The sequence below is a fragment of the Elgaria multicarinata genome, chromosome 1 (genome assembly GCF_023053635.1).
Source record: "Elgaria multicarinata webbii isolate HBS135686 ecotype San Diego chromosome 1, rElgMul1.1.pri, whole genome shotgun sequence".
Classification (NCBI taxonomy): domain Eukaryota; kingdom Metazoa; phylum Chordata; class Lepidosauria; order Squamata; family Anguidae; genus Elgaria; species Elgaria multicarinata.
Genome location: NC_086171.1, coordinates 102,239,010 through 102,253,253, shown reverse-complemented (window position 1 = coordinate 102,253,253; position 14,244 = coordinate 102,239,010).

The following is a 14,244-nucleotide window of genomic DNA, read 5'->3' as shown; positions in this document are numbered from 1 at the left end:
TGGTTTGCAATGCATGACTTACTGCTGGCTTTGAAACAAACCATCCTTGCCTCACTTCCTTATGCCCCCAGAAATGCCTGCTGCCTGCCTGCCTGCGTGCCTTCCCCCCAGGGTGCTGCTGTGGTGGGGCATCTGCCGGGACTGACTCCCCCATACTAGATCTATGGTGTATCTCTGCCTGGCTCTCTGCCCGCCTGTCCTCCTCCTCTGTGACCGCCTCGCAGGGATGGTCTGCAATGCGTTACTGCTGGCTTAGAAAGAAACAAGCCATTCTTTGCTCACTCCTTGCGCCCGCCTCGCAGGGTTGGTTTGCAATGCGTTAGTGCTGGCTTAGAAAGAAACAAGCCATCCTTGCCGCACTTCCTTGTGCCCCCAGAAATGTCTGCTGCCTGCCTGCCTTCCCTCCCTCCTCCCCTGCCCGCCTCGCAGGGATGGTTTGTGTGTGTCTTGCTTTGACTCAGGGGATAATAATTATAATTATTATTATTATTATTATTTATTTATTTATATAGCACCATCAATGTACATGGTGCTGTACAGAGTAAAACAGTAAATAGCAAGACTCTGCCGCATAGGCTTACAATCTAATAAAATCCTAGTAAAACAATAAGGAGGGGAAGAGAATGCAAACAGGCACAGGGTAGGGTAAGCAGGCACAGGGTAGGGTAAAACTAACAGTATAAAGTCTGCACAACATCAAGTTTTAAAAGCTTTAGGAAAAAGAAAAGTTTTTAGTTGAGCTTTAAAAGCTGCGATTGAACTTGTAGTTCTCAAATGTTCTGGAAGAGCGTTCCAGGCATAAGGGGCAGCAGAAGAAAATGGACAGAGCCGAGCAAGGGAAGTAGAGGCCCTTGGGCAGGCGAGAAACATGGCATCAGAGGAGCGAAGAGCACGAGCGGGGCAATAGTGTGAGATGAGAGAGGAGAGATAGGAAGGAGCTAGACCATGAAAAGCTTTGAAGGTTAACAGGAGAAGTTTATAGTGGATTCTGAAGTGAATTGGAAGCCAATGAAGAGATTTCAGAAGCGGAGTAACATGGTCAGAGCGGCGAGCCAAGAAGATGATCTTAGCGGCAGAGTGGTGAACAGAAACCAACGGACTGATGTGAGAAGAAGGAAGGCCAGGGAGAAGAAGGTTGCAGTAGTCCAACCGTGAAATAACCAGTGCATGAACAAGTGTCTTGGCGGAAGAGACAGACAAAAATGATCGAATCCTGGCAATATTATACAGGAAAAATCGACAAGATTTAGCTACTGCCTCAATATGAGGAATAAAGGAGAGTGAGGAGTCGAATATAAAGCCAAGGCTACGAGCTTCCTTGACCGGAGTAAGCGTAACATCATTGACAATAAGAGAGAATGAGAGATGAGGAGAAGGTTTAGGAGGAAAAACGAGCAATTCAGTCTTTGCCATATTGAGTTTCAAACGACGATGAAGCAGCCAAGCTGAGATATCTGAAAGACATGCCGAGATACGATTGTGAACATCAGGAGAAAGTTCCGGAGATGACAGATATAGTTGTGTATCATCGGCGTACAGATGATATTGGAGGCCATGAGAATGAATGAGCTTGCCCAAGGGCAATATGTATAAGGAAAACAACAACGGGCCAAGCACCGAGCCTTGCGGAACCCCTACTGAAAGGGGAAAGGAGGAAGACGAGCTGCCATTAGCCAACACGCTGAAAGAGCGACCCGCTAGATAGGAGGCAAACCAGTTATAGACAGAGCCACAAAATCCAAGGTCATGAAGGGAATCTAAGAGAAGATCATGATCAACCGTATCAAAGGCTGCAGTTAGATCAAGGAGAATAAGAACGGAATAATGGCCTTTAGACTTGGCAGTAAGGAGATCATTGGTGATCTTAGTAAGGGCTGTTTCAGTGGAATGCAGAGAGCGGAATCCAGATTGAAGTGGATCCAAAGCAGAGTTACTAGAAAGAAAGTCAAGACAGCGAGAGTAGACCGCCCGCTCCAGGATCTTTGAAACAAACGGCAACAAAGAGACAGGTCGGTAGTTAGACAGAGATAGCCTATCAAGAGTAGGTTTCTTGAGAATGGGAGAGACTGTAGCATGTTTAAAAGCAGAAGGAAATGAACCTGAGGACAGAGAAAGATTAATAATATGAAGCAAGGAAGGGAGGATAGCAGGAATAAGATTAATAAAGACGCGAGAAGGAATCGGATCACGAGAACAAGTGGAAGGCTTCGAAGAGCGCAGTATTGTAGACAGTTCATCCGCTGAGACCGAAGGAAATGCAGAGAAATTTGCAGGAGGAACTGACAGATGAGGAACAGAAACTGGAAGAGGAGCAGAGCTGGCCAGATCAGAGCAGATAGTTTGGATTTTAGCATTGAAAAAAGAGGCAAAGTTATTAGCAGACAGAGAGGCGGGGAGAGATGGCGGATTAGGCTTCAGAAGAGAATTGAAGGACACAAAGAGCCGCTGAGGATGCCTAGCATTTGACTGGATCAGCGTTGAGTAGTACTGCTGTTTGGCCAATGAAATGGCAGAAGAGAAAGAGGAGAGTACAAATTTGTAATGGACAAAGTCCGCCCTGTCCCTGGTCTTACGCCAAAGGCGTTCAGCTGCCCGGGAACAAGAGCGAAGGTAGCGGAGGAAAGAGGTGAGCCACGGTTGGGGTTGAGAAGGGCGAACTATCCGAGTTGTAGATGGAGCAAGGTTATCAAGAGTTGAAGATAAGGAGGAATTAAAGGAGGAGACAGCTGAGTCCAAGGAGACAGCCGAAAAGACAGAAGGAAGGGAGGAGGCTAGAGACTGGGAAAAAGCCTCATAATTGATAGATTGCAAGTTGCGACAAGAGCGAGAAGCGGGACGTGAAGGAGGAGGATTGTGAGTAATATTGAAGGAAACTAGGTGATGATCTGACAACGGAAAGTGAGCAGTAGAAAAGTCCAACACAGAGCAATTCCGAGTGAGAACAAGATCCAGACAGTGTCCAAGGGAATGTGTGGGTGCATCAGACCAAAGCTTAAGATCATAAGAGGAAGATAATGAGCGAAATCGTAGAGCTGCAGCATCTTGAGCGTCATCCACATGAATATTGAAATCACCCAAAATAAGAGTAGGACATTTATCAGAGAGGAAAAAGGACAGCCATGAATCAAAATCAGAGATAAATTTTGAGGACGAGCCTGGGGGGCGGTACAGAACTGCAATCCGCAGTCGCAATGGAGCGAAGAGCCTCACCACATGTACCTCAAAGGAGGAGAAGCAATGTGAAGATGGAATGGAAAGAGGCTGGAACTGGCACAAACTAGATAATAAAAGACCCACACCACCACCCCGACCCTCTGGGTGACTAGTGTGTGAGAAAGAGAGTCCTCCAAGAGAGAGGGCAGCAGAGATGGCAGTATCATGGGCAGGAAGCCAGGTCTCAGTAAGAGCAAGGAGGTGGAGAGACCTAGAGATAAACAAGTCCTGGATGACAGGGGCCTTAGAAGCAAGAGAGCGACAGTTCCATAAGGAACACGAAAAAGGCAGCTGAGAAGAGGGAAGACACCGGATAGGAACTAAGTTGGATTCCTGCATTGAGCAGGGGGTTGGACTCGATGGCCTTGTAGGCCCCTTCCAACTCTGCTATTCTATGATTCTATGATAAGTTAGGAGAGACGAGATTGGAACGAGCCATAAGGAACAGATATGAGGAGAAAAGAATTGAGAGGAGACAATGAGAAGATCGATAAGTCCTTCCTGCGCTCACTTAGACTTTTGGAAGTTCCAAATCAATTTTTCAAGTGTGGAAGAAGATTCATATTTAGGTTTATCTACTCCCCAATTCATGGCATGTTGGGATTTCCTTTGAAATGGCCCCATTGAGCTATCTGCAGCTTTAAATCCCTGAGATACTGGGGTGTCCGATTTTCAAAAATTCCCCAAAAATCAGGGGAGGCTTGGATTGGCTTGAGTCTTGGCATGCATTTGTAGACGTGCATGAGGTGTCATGGTGCCTAACTTGAGGTTTCTAATGTGAAAATTGACAGAGATATAGAAAAGGGTGTTTGAATTGGGGTTAGGGGTGCTGTGTTGGAGGTTAAAGCCCCCCCCCCAAATCAGGGGATGATGGAATCTGCTTGAAACTTGTGATGAATGCGGATGTGCCTGATTCCAAGTTTTTATCTGTCAAAATGTTGGAGAACAGTACATGTCTGAAAATGGGGTTTCCGATTTTCAAAAAAATCCCCAAACATCAGGGGAGGCTTGGATTGGCTTGAGTCTTGGCATGCATGTGTATATGTGCATGAGGTGTCATTGTGCCGAATTTGAGGTTTCTAACTTTAACAGAAAAAAAGTTGTAGGGTTTTTTGGATTTCAATGCAAGCCTATGGGGGGGAAAAGCGGAGCTCCGATCCGGATCTGGAGCTTCACAGCGAAATGGAGTGGACTATAGGCGGAGCGGAGCAGACCCAATCCGGAAGTTGCAGATCTGGAAGAGAAGCGGATCGGGGGGTCCGTGCACACCCCTAATACAAGTAAGATGAGCTTACACAGTAACGATAGTGAGTTTAAAATAAAATAAAAATAAACAAATATAAATAAACAAAAATACCAGAATATAAAAATGGAGAATCGTATTAGCATAAATTAAGCGCTCCCCTGTGGGGTACTAGACCAATGTATATAAAGAAGGACAAAATTTTATCTGAGGTGTTTTTTTGTCATGCAAAGAAGGCTTGAAGGGCCAGGAGGCATGCAGGACACACAGACGACAACTTGAGAGGGTCCCGCGAAAATCCGTGAGTGCCCAGCAATGAGTGTGCAATAAAACGCCCATCTGATGACACCTTTAAACTCCACCTGAAGACTTACTTCATAAAGCACCATAACCAAGACAACCACAACTGTTGCTCCACGGTAACAATGCTAGGCCTCTGTCCTACTCAGTTACATAGTTGCATCACAGAGGTCACTCCAAGTATACAAGCAGACAACCAACAGTGAGACATAAGGAAATTACTTCAGAGAACATATATTCCCCTAATGAAACAGGTGTATTTCTAGGAGAAAATGTTTAAGAATATGCTACTATTTGCTGAGAGTGCAGTGGTGTTGGGAGCAGATTAATTTTTTTTAACCCTATCATTGATAGGAAATAAAACAATACATTATCCACCAATGCCCTATCACAGTGGTTCCCAATTAGCTAAGTACTGCGGATTCCTTGTTTTTCAAATGCCAAGCCATGGACTCCCTACTTTTGAAAAAAATGTTATTTTTATGGTAGTTAACTGTGCGAAGCAATTTTCTGGAGAAAATAAGGGGTAGCCCCTAATAAGCAAAGGATTTTAGGTATACTAAAAAACAGACCATAAAATTTGTGATATTTGTGATATTATCACACAAAAATGACAATGATTTAGTTAGGAATATAAAGATGAATTTAATTTTACTAACGTCTAGTTTACAATTGAACAAATTATGACATGTGTAGCAGCGACTAAACCTAAATGTGATGGGAGAAATCATGCCTCTTTTTGTCCCGAACAATCCCTTCCACATCCGGTTCAATATTTCCTACTTTTAATCTCAAATCTGGATCAACATCAAGCCGATTTCTATGCTTGTTTTTCATATAACAAAATGTCGAAAATGTTTGTTCACAAAGATATGTGGAACAAAAGGGAACTAGATGTTTCAAAGCTTTTTCACCTAACTTCTTATAATCAGGAAAAACCGTCACCCAGAATTGGTCCAGTCTATATTCTTTGAAAAATGATTTCAATGAACCATCACAAGTCACGTCAACAAGTGCATCTTGCTCTTCCGCAGAGAGAGTTGTTAGTTATACATCACCACATTCAAAAGGATTCCTTATTCATGAGTTTTCGGGATTAGGTGCAGGGAAGTAATCTCTGAATCTAGTCACTAAATCACACAGGTACTTTCGTGTATGATGTTACCGTCGAAGCAAATGGAGCGCGGGAGATGGCATATTTTCTTTTATTAAAATGCAGACCTTCTAGAGCTAATATGTGAATGGTGCCACGGACCCCCTGGGTGGGTTACGCAGACCCCCTGGGGTCCATAGACCCCCAATTGGGAACCACTGCCCTATCATATAACATTATTAATGGGATTTGAAGTTGCCATTTTGTAGACAGCTGGAGATTCTATATCTCCAAAGAGAAAAAAAAATATTCTTTCTGCTCCATTTCAAATCAAAGTTATGCATTGATTAACTTTTTTTTGTTCTTCCTTTCTACTGAATGTTTCTGGCCTCTAAATTGTTCAGCAATCTATTTCTAAAAATACACCTATTTCTATGATCTAAAAAGCTTATTGTGCTCCTTCTTATTCTACAGATTAGAAATTGACCACATTCTTGTTAAACAATAATGGTGTGGTAACAAAATCATGATTTGAATATAGAATCATAGAATCATAGAATAGCAGAGTTGGAAGGGGCCTACAAGGCCATCGAGTCCAACCCCCTGCTCAATGCAGGAATCCACCCTAAAGCAGCCCTGACAGATGGTTGTCCAGCTGCCTCTTGAATGCCTCTAGTGTGGGAGAGCCCACAACCTCCCTAGGTAGCTGATTCCACCGTCACACTGCTCTAACAGTCAGGAAGTTTTTCCTGATGTCCAGCCGGAATCTGGCTTCCTTTAACTTGAGCCCGTTATTCCGTGTCCTGCACTCTGGGAGGATCGAGAAGAGATCCTGGCCCTCCTCTGTGTGACAACCTTTTAAGTCTTTGAAGAGTGCTATCATGTCTCCCCTCAATCTTCTCTTCTCCAGGCTAAACATGCCCAGTTCTTTCAGTCTCTCTTCGTAGGGCTTTGTTTCTAGACCTCTGATCATCCTGGTTGCCCTCTTCTGAACACGCTCCAGCTTGTCTGCGTCCTTCTTGAATTGTGGAGCCCAGAACTGGACGCAATACTCTAGATGAGGCCTAACCAGGGCCGAATAGAGAGGAACCAGTACCTCACATGATTTGGAAGCTATACTTCTATTAATGCAGCCCAAAATAGCATTTGCCTTTCTTGCAGCCATATCGCACTGTTGGCTCATATTCAGCTTGTGATCTACAACAATTCCAAGATCTTTCTCGTTTGTAGTATTGCTGAGCCAAGTGTCCCCCATCTTGTAACTGTGCATTTGGTTTCTATTCCCTAAATGTAGAACTATTCCCTAAATGTAGAACTATTCCCTAAATGTAGAACTAAATGTATATTTAACTGCACAGCTTCAACTGTCTTGTAAGTCAATATGAGATGCTACTAAGCCTAGTATGAGATGAGGCTTTGCTAATATCTCAGGCTAACACACAAAGAACAGGAAATAAAAATAAGCTGGTGAATAAAATTAAAGGACTAGATGTAATACTTTAAAAAAATACTTTGGATCAGGGATTCTCAAACTGGTATTCAAAGCTCAGTTCAGGTGGTTTGCGGAAAGCTTGTAGAACAGCTGACGATGGAGACTGAGGCCATTTTAATCCGGACACATACCTGTGTGCCATCCTCAAGTGTAAATACAGATGCAGGAGGAATGCTGAACTTCACTTGAAGCTAAAGCTGACAAACATTACACCCAACTTCATAGAACTTTCTCCACGGATACAGCACAACCATTGCATTAGAAGGGTAAGACTACAGTTATTGAAATATAAGATATGTATGTACTTAAATTTATAGAACAAGAAAAAAATATTGTCCTACACTGAGGAAAAACAAGTGCAAGAACTGCTCCTCTGGATGATGGTATGTTAGAAAAACCTCTGGCTAGAGAAAGATCTTCTTCACATTTTCCAGAACAGAAGGATTGAAGCAGGAACAAAGCAGAAAGGTTAATAGCCTGCAAACTAGCTGTAAACAAGAAAGAAGCTTGTAACTGCTGGTTTATTTAGAACACCAGTAATTAATAGTTAAAAGTAATGATGAATAAATTTGTTGCATACTACAAGAAACTATATGAGTCAGATAAACCTGAGATTAGTAAAATCTTGCTAAATTTAATTTTTCTGTTGTCAGTGAAAGGGATAGATTAATGATAAAATTCTCCTATTCATATGCAAGAAACCAAATAAAACCAAATAAAATTCCAGGATTATATGGTTTCCCTGCTGAGTATGAGGTGTGTTTTCTGATTGTTATCAGTTCCATATAATATTCAATGAGTGCATAGCCCAAATCATAGAATAATGCCCAGATTTCATCAATTTATATTTTAAAAAGGGAATACACAGCTTTAGTGACAACATATTATGCTAAGGCTGTAAGATCCTTGAAGTCTTCTTTGCAAAACGGTGAAACAGAATTATCGCAATACATATTTATTCTGATCAATCTGGATTTATAACAGGATGTATGTTTTCAGGTAGTACCAGAAGAGGAATTGCTATTATTAATAAATGCCAAAGCAAAAGGAAAGAAGAAAAGAATAGTTTAAGTAATTCTCAATGCAGAAAAGGCCTTTTATCAGGCAGAAAATTTATATTATTCTCATCCTTACAAGTGTCAAAAAACCTTAGTTTTTCTCACTCCAAGTTTAATTCTACTTAAGATGTTTGATCTTACTCTTTTATAATCTCTTTATAATGATTATTTGTGGCTGTTTTTTATAGTCATTGTTTTCATTATTTAAAGAAGCCCTGCTTATAAGCATTACTTACAAACTCTTATGACAGCCTTTTAGGTATTCCAGACTACCTGGCTTGACATTTGTCTACTTAAAAGATTTTGAAAGAAGTTCTGCAGTTCTCCTGATAGTTGTTCAATAAGAAATTTGTCTTGAAATAATAATTTATTGAAATGCCAAGATTTAAGTACTTGTTTAACATTTATTTCTAAGTTACTGTGGCATGATCTGCATAAACCTAAGGATATATTTCAAAATATATTTAAAGCTAAATGTTTCAGCTTCCACCCTCATCAGTAACTGTGATGTTAAATGGATACCAAGAGTGACAGTTTGGAGTGCTGGGAAATGTAAATTGCTAAGGAGACCCCCCCCCCAAAAAAAAGTACAAGTGGTATAAAGCTTATGGACTGACCTCCAGATTAAGGTGATATGGACTAAGAGTTCTGAGTCTGTAGATCCAGAAGTTTTCCTGTCAAGCATGTCAGTATCCTGTATCCATTTAGCATCACAACTAGTGATGAAGTCAAAACATTTAGCTCTAAATATATTTTGAAATTATTCTTCTCTTATCTTCTTCTGTCTATATATAAAAGGAAGTGTTTGTCTGGATGTCTTCATTACCCATTCCGATATCCTTCTTAAGCCTTTCCCTGTATACTTGAAAACCATATATCTGATTGCTATGAACCTTTCAGGATACGTTCTACCTCTATTTGGTTATAGGCATAGTGATTTATTTATTTTAAGAAAGCGGGGTAATGTAGAAGGAGCTGAAATTAGATACAGAGTGATAAGTCAATGGAGCAAGTTGCCCAGGTAACAGAGGAAGAACATTGGCAGTTGATATAGAGGTAGAGAAGAGCAGAAAAGAAAGGAGTCATGGCTGACAGTGAGGGAAGCTCAAGACAGTCTTCAGGAGTTGAGGAACAAAACAGACCCCTCCTTCTTAGGGCTATGGGGGTCATGATGGTAGGAGCCGTACTTAGGGACCAGGGTAGCCATAATGTATCTAACCCTAGCAGCTGTGTAACTTTGCTTGAAGCCTTCACTGTATCCAACTCTGACAGGTATGTAAGGCTTTGTTGTATCAAACTAAGCACACTTCCCAACCCATGTGAATCTGGGTCCTTTTGCTAGCTTTCCTCTCTTATCTCCTCTCTCTTATCTCATATATATATATATATATATATATATATATATATATATATGCTTGTTTGTATGTCCTTAATAATTTAAAAACAGTACGTCCAATTCTTATGAAACTTTTAAGCTTTGTTCTATTTCTATCTAGGATGATTTTAGGCATAGTGAAAAATTGTCCCTGATTTTGAAACAAAATGGTGGCCAATCAAAACTTTAAAACGGTATTGCTTCAATGTATTTGCTTGTATGTCCTCCAAGATTGTAGAACCTAGACACCTGAAACTTGCCATGCAGATTAAGGGGACCATACAGGTGTACACCTCAGAGTTATTGTTTCTTAAAATTTATTTATTTATTTATTTCATTTCATTTCTATACCGCCCAATAGATGAAGCTCTCTGAGCGGTTCACAAAAATTAAAACCATGAAGAGCATAATAAAACAACCAACAATTTAAAAACACAAATACAAAATACAATATAAAAAGCATGACCAGGATAAAACCACACAGCAAAAATTGATATAAGGTTAAAACATGGGATTAAAACAGCAGAGTTTAAATTTAAGTTAAATTAGGTGTTAAAATACTGAGAAAATGAAAAGGTCTTCAGCTGGCGACAAAAAGAAAACCATGTAGGCACCAAGCAAACCTCTCTGGGGAGCTCGTTCCACAGCCAGGGTGCCACAGCAGAGAAGGCCCTCCTCTTGGTAGCATTACTTATAATTAATGTAAACATAAATGAAGCCTGCAATACTAAATTCAGGCAGTATGTGTCAGACTTTCTTAACCAGGACATATTTCTGCAGTGCAGTTTAAAGCTAGGAGGAAGCAGTCTGAGGGAAGGAGCTACAGTATATGGCTGCCTGAGATGTTTTACTGTTTATTGCCGATTAAATATTGTTAGTATTTGTAATGTCTTAATGATTCTTGCTATTTTAGGTTGTAAGTGTGCTCTGGATTTCAGCTGGTAAGTGGTTAATGCTGTTGGGAGGGGGAGAGAGTAAAATGTATGGGAAGTGAATGCTGATTGGCTGGTGGTTCAACCGTTTGGATTGGCAGTTAGCAGGGAGAAGGAGGAGTTAGCACAGAATAGAGTGTGTGAATGAGCCAGAGAGTCTGAGTAGAGTCTGAGTTTTGTCTGCGAGAGGGTCTAGAGAGAGTAAGATAGGGTGACCATATGAAAAGGAGGACAGGGCTCCTGTATCTTTAACAGTTGTATTGAAAAGGAAATTTCATCAGGTGTCATTTGTATATATGGGGAACCTGGTGAAATTTCCTCTTCATCACACCAGTTAAAGCTGCCCTTTTTAAAATCTCATCACTCTAGTATAGCTCCTGCAGCTTTAACTGTTGTGATGAAGAGGGAATTTCACCAGGTTCTCCATATATACAAATGACTCCTCCTGAAATTCCCTTTTCTATGCAACTGTTAAAGATACAGGAGCCCTGTCCTCCTTTTCATATGGTCACCCTAGAGTAAGCTCAACATGTTTTATTATTTGGGGCGGGGGAGGAAGTAAATGGGAGGAGATTTTATTTATTTATTTACTACAGCACTTTTATCCCATACTTTAGCCAAAATAGGCTCTTAAGGCAGCTTGCAAGAATATTTCTTAAGTTAAGACCAAAAATAAATAAATAAAATGACATACGGTAAAAGGAAAGGGGCCAGGGCAATATGACAGATCAAACCACAAGCTTTGTAAACTGCACAACCTTATTTATTGTTTCATACAAATTCTTCTCTTTCATAAACTGGATTGGGTTCTTGAAATACATGAGGGTAAGGTACAGTGTTTTATGGTGGCCGCGGTGAAGGACAAGGGGGAATAGAGAGTGCTGGGCTGGTGGCTGTGAGGCCAGAAGAGGACTTCTTGAAACTTAGCAGAAATTTGGATAAAATGTAACATATGGGTTTCCCTTATGGGGAGACACCACAAGCACTACTGGATAGTTGTGCAATTTTTTTTTCATGGAAATGTAAGGATTTAACCACAGCTGAAGCAAACCACTTGCTTCCCTTTCCTTCCCTTCCTGCCCCTACCCCCTCTTCCCTACTCCTTATTCCTTACCTGGGACCCCAATTTCCAAGTCTTTGATGGCTCCCCCCTCACCAGCAGCAAACCAACAACACAGAGTAAAAAGAATTTTTTTGTTGTTGTTGGCATACAAAGTAGCTGATTTGGCTTGCTTAATACTTGGCTTGCTTAATACTTGCCTTGCTTAAAACTACACTGTTTGGCATCACTTCTGGGTTGGGGTGTGTGCTTCGGATGGCTAGCTTGGAGGCTAACGGTGGTGGCGAATAGTTGGGAGGAGAGGTTCGTTCTCATGGGTTGTAGGGGTGAGCTGAGTTGGGAAGGGCTGGCCTGATTGGAAAGGAGGTATGCTTACATGGTGGGAACATGCACCACAAAGGGGTGGAGTGGAGGCCTTCAGCTTTTTGAAAGTTTGGAAGAATGGGGCAAAATCTAACATACATGTTCCTTGTGGGGAGGCACAAGATGCCCTACTGAATAATTGCATGACTTTGCTGTTCCATGGAAAAGTGAAGATTTAACTGTTTGGGAACCACATGGGAGGGGAATGTTTTGGAGAGGGAGACACAGCTGAACGTGGTAAGAAAACACCTTTGCTCAAGGTCACTCCGCTGATTACACACTCGAGCGAGTAAAAGCAACTTTGCAATTTTGTGGAGCATATTACCAAAGGCTTGGGGAGGGAGGAGTCAGGAGGTGAAAGGGATGGACCAGCTGCAGCAGCGTAATTTGTTGCCAGGCAGACCTTGGGAACAGAGATCATTCGAACGGCAGCAGTGTTTTGGGCTGCTCTTGCTGAGAGGTTCTATAGGCGATCGCCATAACCCATGCTGCTGCAACAGACATCACACTAACCCACTGTAGGTAAAACAACTCCAGCTGCAGACCACGGGTTCACAGGGTGGGATGTTTGGGAGAAAGTTCACAAACAACACACTAACTTATCATGGGTTGTTCCAGAAAACAACCCATTGTGAATTAGTGTGTTGGGCAAACCCCAAAAAATTGCACTCCATTTGTTGTGGACTACCATCCTGCTGCCCCTATTTACCACCCGACAATGGTAGTTACATATTATATCCTATTGTGCTCATTTAAGAGAAGCCATTAATTCTCGACTATGCATTGCATTCAGAAAACCACCAAATTTGCGTAAATGGTTAGTTAGAGAAGCATTTCAACAAGATATCAGCAATCCAGGATCACACCAATGTAAATCATTGACCCTATTCTGATGACATCTTAAGCCCTGGTGGTGAAGCATTTTGAGCTAAACATTATGGCTTAGTGTGTCATGTGAACCATGACATAGCATGTCCTGTGAATCATTCCGAACCACGGTGGCTACATAACCATTTGCTGCAAAAGGGTTAGTGGCCTAACCGTGGCTTAACATGTCGTCTGGGGGCGGAGCCAGCGAAAAGATGGAACAGTAGGGCAAATCTTTGCTCCAGGACGGTAAGTCCTAACAACCTTATCATCTAAAGCTATCGGGCTGAGACTGGTGAAGAAAGTGATGAGAAGTTTTGGGCTTAAGGCGGGAGTAAAAGAATAAACTATTTGCTACGTGTAATGGACAATTAAGCTGTAGGAAAGCGGGGGCTTGGCAAAGTGGTTTTCTTTAAGCACTGTCCCTGATGGAGCGCGTTATCTTGAAAGGAAAACTTTGTTGGAAAAAAGCCAGCGTCAGGAGAGAATGATTGATGGTGACAGCCCCATTTCGGTAATTACTGTTTAATTATGGCAACAATCCCCTGCCTTGCCAGATGCATCACGGCAACTGTTCTTGTTGAAAGTGAAACCAAGGGAACAGCTCGTAAATAAAGGATAGATAAAGCCAATATATGCCACCAAAGAAAAAACCATTTGTAAAGCCGAAGTGGCAAAGAAAACACCCGTCTAATAACACCGCCGCTCGTCTCCATAAATTAGCTGATTCGAACGGAGATAAAGAACAGAACGAGCAGAGCCAAAGAGAACCAAAAATGGCCGCCAAAGTTGGCATGGAGCCAGATACACAGCCAGCTACGATGGCGGAGATGACTGTTTTATTAAAAGGAGTGAAGGATGCGATCTTTGCGAAAATTGAGGATGAAGCTGGAAAAATAAACAAGCGTGTGGATAAATTAGCTGCAGAGATGGCTGACAAGCAATTAAAGTCTCTTAAATCAGAAGTAGACCAGATGGGAAAGCAGGTGAAGCAGATGCAGGAGGAGCAGGAGGTTAAATTTGATGATCATGAGAAGAGACATATCTTTGGAAGATCAATCCAGGAGATCGTCACTTCGTCTTCATAATCTTGTTGAGAAGAAAGGGGAGGACCTCAGAAAGATCCTGCCACGCTGGTTTAAAGAATTGGTCCCAACCCTGGAAATTGGTGAAGAAGAAGTGGAGCATGTTCACAGGGTTGGAGGCTACAGAAGCAGCTCAACTCCAAGAGATGTCCTGCTGAAATTT